Genomic DNA, 6,000 nt, shown 5'->3' on the forward strand with positions numbered 1-6,000 from the left:
GTCTGTATAGCGCACAAGAAACAATACTTTTCACTGCATACCAATACATGTGAGAATAATAAATCAAATCAAATTAAGCTGATCTTTACACCCTAGCTGTGACTGTACACTACATTCTGCAACATATCCACCCTGTAATGCTATATCCTGAAAGAGAGACAAAAGCCTGAGATCACGTACCAACCAACTCAAGAACAGTTTCTACCCTGCTGTTGTCAGACTTTTGAATGGACCTACCTCGCATTAAGTTGATCTTTGTCTACACTCTAGCTATGACTGTAACACTACATTCTACACTCTCTCCTTCTCCCCTATGTACTCTATGAACGATATATTTTGTCTGTATAGCCTGTAAGAAACAATACTTTTCACTGTCTCCCAATACATGTGACAATAATAAAACAAATTGAGTAAATCTGGGGTGCGTGGGGTCCTTAATTATGCTGGCTGCTTTCCCCAGGCAGCGGGAAGTGTAGACAGAGTCAATGGATGGGAGGCTGGTGATGGATTGTTGATATGTGATCTCAAACTGTTGCATCTCAAAATGTCTCTTCATATCAGATTAGGCTGAGGTCAAAAAGGTGAGTTCAGTGGTGAAGCACCACGTTAGCAAAAAGAAAATTGTGATTGGGATGGAGTTTTGAGGAAATTTGACAGCTTTTTTGGGAATTTCAAGTTCAGCAGAAGGCCCGAGCATATTCTCTTTAGCGGTTTGGTTTATTTTGAATCTTCACACATACACAGTTTGAACCTAGTGCTCAGGAGCAAGAGCACACTACCTACTGAACGACAAGTGATATTATACTGGTGCGACACTCACCAATATTTATAGATGCACCATAGAAAGCATCCTTTCCAGATGTTTCACAGCTTGCTATGGCTCCTGTTCTGTCCGAGACTGCAAGAAACTACAAAAGGTTGTGAACGAAGCCCAGTCCATCACACAAACCAGCCTCGCATCCATTGACACTGTCTACTCTTCCCGCTAGCTTGGAAAAGCAGCCAGCATAATCAAGGACGCCACGCACCCCGGGCATACTCTCTTCCACCTTCTTCCAGCAGGAAAAAGATACAAACATCTGAGATCACATACCAACAGACTCAAGAACAGCTTCTTCCCTGCTGCCATCAGACTTTTGAATGGACCTACCTTATATTAAGTTGATCTTTCTCTACACCCTAGCAATGACTGTAACACTACTTTCTGCACTCTCTTCTTTCCTTCTCCCCTGTGTACTCTATGAACGGTATGCTTTGTCTGAGGAGTGTGCAAGAAACAATACTTTACACTCTATCCCAATACGTGTGACAATAATAAATTAAAGCAAAGCAAATTAATGGAAGATTGGAGGATCACATTACAGCCCTGTGGAAGAAGCAGTGTACGAGTCCGAAAGACGTGCTGTTTAGGTGCACTGGCCGTACTAAAATTCTCCCTCAGTGTACCCGAACAGGCGCCGGAGTGTGACGACTAGGGGGTTTTCACGGTAACTTCATTGCAGTGTTAATGTAAGCCTACTTGTGACTAATAAATAAACTTTAAAACTTTGAAACAAGTCATTCACTGCTCTGTGTGCACTTCCATGGGAAAACTGAACGGAATTCAACATCTCCCAAAATCCTGGAATTCCTGGTCATAAAAATGCAATTTGGATTACGATAATGCTGCAGCCCTAATTGGAAGCAGATGGAATTGTGGAGTGCAATTGTTCAAACACTGGTTAAAGATCCCCAAATCCCTTGTAAAATATCCAAATTGACCCTTATTTAGTCAACGTTTAGAGAGGAAATCTCATTCTCACTTAAAAACTGATTGACTTTAACATTTAATTTCCCCATCTGCCGCTGCTGGTGCTTAAAGAAACAGTGTTATACGGTAATCGACTGATTAGGGAACTGGATATGTGTGTGACTACTGAATTACCCCAGAGGAGCTTAATGAGTAGGGATTTAAAAACCCCCAGCATTATCTTGAGCACAGTTGTTAACCAATTTAAACTAAAAATAAATGGGTTAATAATGTTATTGGAATGGTGCACAGGGGAATTTGATGCAAATGCATTAACTAGTTTACATTAAGTTCACAGAGGAATTATAACCCGCTGACCATTGGTTTGGAATTCCCAACACTCACTGGATCCACCTTTCCTTCTTTTCTGAGGAAGGATGTTCTTGCTCTCGAGGGAGAGCAGCGAAGGTTTACCAGGCTGATTCCGGGGATGGAGGGACTGATGTATGAGGAGAGATTGACTAGGTTAAGATTGTTTTCGCTGGAGTTCAGGCGAATGTTGGGGGATCTCGCAGAGACTTATAAAATTCTAACAGGACTAGACAGAGTAGATGCAGGGAGAATGTTCCCGATGGTGGGGGAGTCCAGAACCAGGGGTCACAGTCTGAGGATTCAGGGTAGACCATTTAGGACAGAGGTGAGGAGACATTACTTCACCCAAAGAATGGTGAGCCTATGGAATTCATTACCACAGGAAGCCCACGCAGACACGGGGGGAATGTGCAAACTCCGCACCGGCAGTGACCCAAGTCGGGAATCGAGCCTGGGTCCCTGGCACTGTGAGGCAGCAGTGCTAACCACTGTGCCACCGTGCCACCCTGTGGAGGGGGATCTTATTTCAAAACATTGAATGTATTCAAGAGGCGGCTGGGCATAGCACTTGGGGCGAATGGGATCAAAGGTCATAGGGAAGAAGCAGGATTAGGCTATTGAGTTGGACAATCAGCCATGATGGTGATGAATGGCGGAGCAGGCTCGATGGGCTGAATGGCCTCCTCCTGCTCCTATCTTCTATGTTTGTATGTTTCTTCAGTGATTTAATGGCATTTGTTACATAAATGAAAATCTTGAATGTTAGAATGTACACAGCATTATTGATTACTCATCTTTCACAAAGCCAGAGCAGTGAGATTCTACAATCTGTAATTAATCTAGGTTTAGACTTAAAATTGGCATTTCCACCCATTAAAATGTAACATCGTCTGAAAGACTTGTTTGAGAATGGGGATTCTGAGGATAGAATGGTTCTTGTGCAGTTGGCAGGGGAGGGAAATGGTTGTTTGCCTGGAGTTCGACTGAGTCTGATTAGTGGAAACATGAGGATGGATGAATTTTGCTTGACTATCCTCAATCAACGTTTCAGTTACCTACGGAGATTAATTGAGTCAGAGTCCAAAAGTTTAAGTTTATTCATCAGTGTCACAAGTAGGCTTACATTAACGTTGCAGTGAAGTTACTGTGAAAATCCCCAAGTCGCCAGACTCTGGTGCCTGTTCGGGTACACTGAGGGAGAATTTAGTATGGCCAATGCACCTAACCAGCACGTCTTTCGGGCTGTGGGAGAAAACCGGAGCACCCGGAGGAAACCCACGCAGACACGGGGAGAATGTGCAGACTCCACACAGATAGTGACCCCAGCTGGGAATCGAACCCGGGTCCCTGGCTCTGTGAGACAGCAGTGCTGACCACTGTGCCACCACCAACTTGGACGTTATGCATGGGCTTGAAGTGTTAAACGGCTTTTACTTTTTCCATGCTTTCTTTTGATATTTTGGCAGAGCTGGGTTGATATGCAAGGTTGACTGAGGTACTTGTACATATTTTGAATGGCCAACAATCCTTGCTGAAATGACCAGGAGGCAACAGTTGTAGTTAAAGCTTCATAATTAACAGTGGCTGCACATCATTGCCTTCGCTAGGATCCCTCTGCACCGTATATAAGTGAACAACCTACACACCATAAAGCTGAAACTCTGACAGGCTTCTTCCCCATGTCTCATGAAAATACTTGATGTGCTATATGGGCTATGGGGTAATACTTGGCCACAGCTGGATGCTGTAGGATCAGGTCAGCTAGGTATGGCAAATTTAGCACTTATGTCCCATTTCAGATCACAAAAGCAAGATTTTTGGCCTGCAGGTGAGTTTTGTATTATCCCCATGACTGAATACCATGTAAAAATAACACCTCCCTCCCCAGGGCAGCACGGTGGCAGGGACCCGGGCTCAATTCCCAACTAGGGTCACTGTCTGTGTGGAGTTTGCATGTTCCCCCCGTGTCTGCGTGGGTTTCCTCCCGATGCTCCGGTTTCCTCCCACAGTCCGGTTAGATGCATTGACCATGTTAAATTCTCCCTCAGTGAAACTGAACAGGAGTGTGGCGACTAGCGGATTTTCACAGTAACTTCACTGCAGTGTTAATGTAAGCCTACTTGTGGACACTAATAAATCAACAATTAAACAATTCCCACCCAAAGAAAACCTGAGATAAAAGAACATTTCAAGTTCAGTTAGGTGAGGTCACCAACACTCACTGTTTCCCCAGGAATTGGCGCCATCAATATTGTTTAATCCAAGACGCACCAGTTTGACGATTTGAATAAGTCAAATTCAGTTTTTCTTCTATGGAATTTTATGGTTTTCACCAGTGTTTTGAGGATTTAATCACAGAATTCTTGGATTAATTATAACTCCACACTCTAAGGAAATTATTTCAGCATTTCCCAGTTTGCCCTTTAAAACATAATTCTTCCAACTGTCCCTCGTACTTTTGACTTAAAACTCTTCCTCCAGGCCTGGTGTAATCAATCCAGAATTTCTCACATCAGAACAAGGTGGAATTTCACCTTGACACTCCATAGTAGTTGCAATCTTCTTTTCTGTAATGTGGATCTGACACTTCCCTTGCTGACATGACTGAGTGACTAAGTAAGTTTGCAAATCCTGAGGCTCATGGGGTGTGAGCATCACTGACAAGGCCAGCATTTATTGCTCATGCCCTTGAGGTGAGCTACCTCCCTGAACCGCTGTGGTCCAAATGGTGCATAGACACATTCACAGTCCTGTGAGGGAAGGAATTCCAAGATTTATGATTCATGGCACAGTGAAGGAATGACAACATGGTTCCAAGTCAGGATGGTGTGTGACTTGGAGGGGAACTTGCTAGTGGCGGTGTTCCCATGCATCTGCTGCCCTTGCCCTTGTGTCGTAGAGATTGCAGGTTTGGAAGATGTTGGAGTAGCCTTGGTGAGTTACCAAGATGCAGTGCATCTTGTACATAATACATACTTCTGCCACTGTGTATGGTAGTGCAGGGAGTTTATGTTGAAAGTGCTGGATGGGGCACTGCTCAATGGGACTGGATGATATTGAGTGTTGTTGGAGCTGCACTCGTCCAGACAAGTGGAGCATATTCCATTCCACTTGTGTCTTGTAGATGGTGGACAGGCTTTATAATTTATAATAATTATATTAGAGGATGCAGAACAGGTGCATAGGTCCTCTTCCTCACTCACTACGGCATCTATTTTGCTTCTCAAAACTTGGCAGTGTAAAATTACCAACATGTGCATCAATTCCAGTAAAATAAGAAGAGTATAGAGAGGAGGTCACTGCGCTAGTAACCCAGATGCAATAGAATCCCTGCAGAGTAGAAAGAGGCCATTCGGCCTATCAAGCCTGCACCAACTCTCCGAAAGAGCATCTTACCCAGAACAATCCCCCACCCTTTCCCTGTAATCCCGCACATTTAGCATGGCCAATCTCCTTAACCTACACATCTTTGAAAACTAAGGGGCAATTTAGCATGGCCAATCCACCTAATCTGCAAATTTTTGGACTGTGGGAGGAAACTGGAGCACCCGGAGGAAACCCACAAAGAAGGGGGTGAACATACAACCTCCACACAGATACCTAAGGTTGCAATCGAAATCCGGTCGCTGCTGCTGCAAGATAGAGGAAAATCTGCCACCCTTACCTGGTCAGGCCTATGTGTGACTCCAGGCCCACTAACGTGGTTGATTCTTATTCTTATTGTTCACAAGGGAAAATTGGGACAGGCAACAAGCGCTGGCCTGGCCAGCGATGCCCACATCCCATGAAAGAATAAAACTAAATCTGTTAACCTTGGTTTGGAGGCCTAGCTAGGGGATTGGTTGACTCTCATTCTGAATCAGTTGTGCAGTGGATGAGGGATTTTGCAATCGGATGTT

Source organism: Mustelus asterias, chromosome 7, assembly GCF_964213995.1.
Source record: "Mustelus asterias chromosome 7, sMusAst1.hap1.1, whole genome shotgun sequence".
Lineage (NCBI taxonomy): Eukaryota > Metazoa > Chordata > Chondrichthyes > Carcharhiniformes > Triakidae > Mustelus > Mustelus asterias.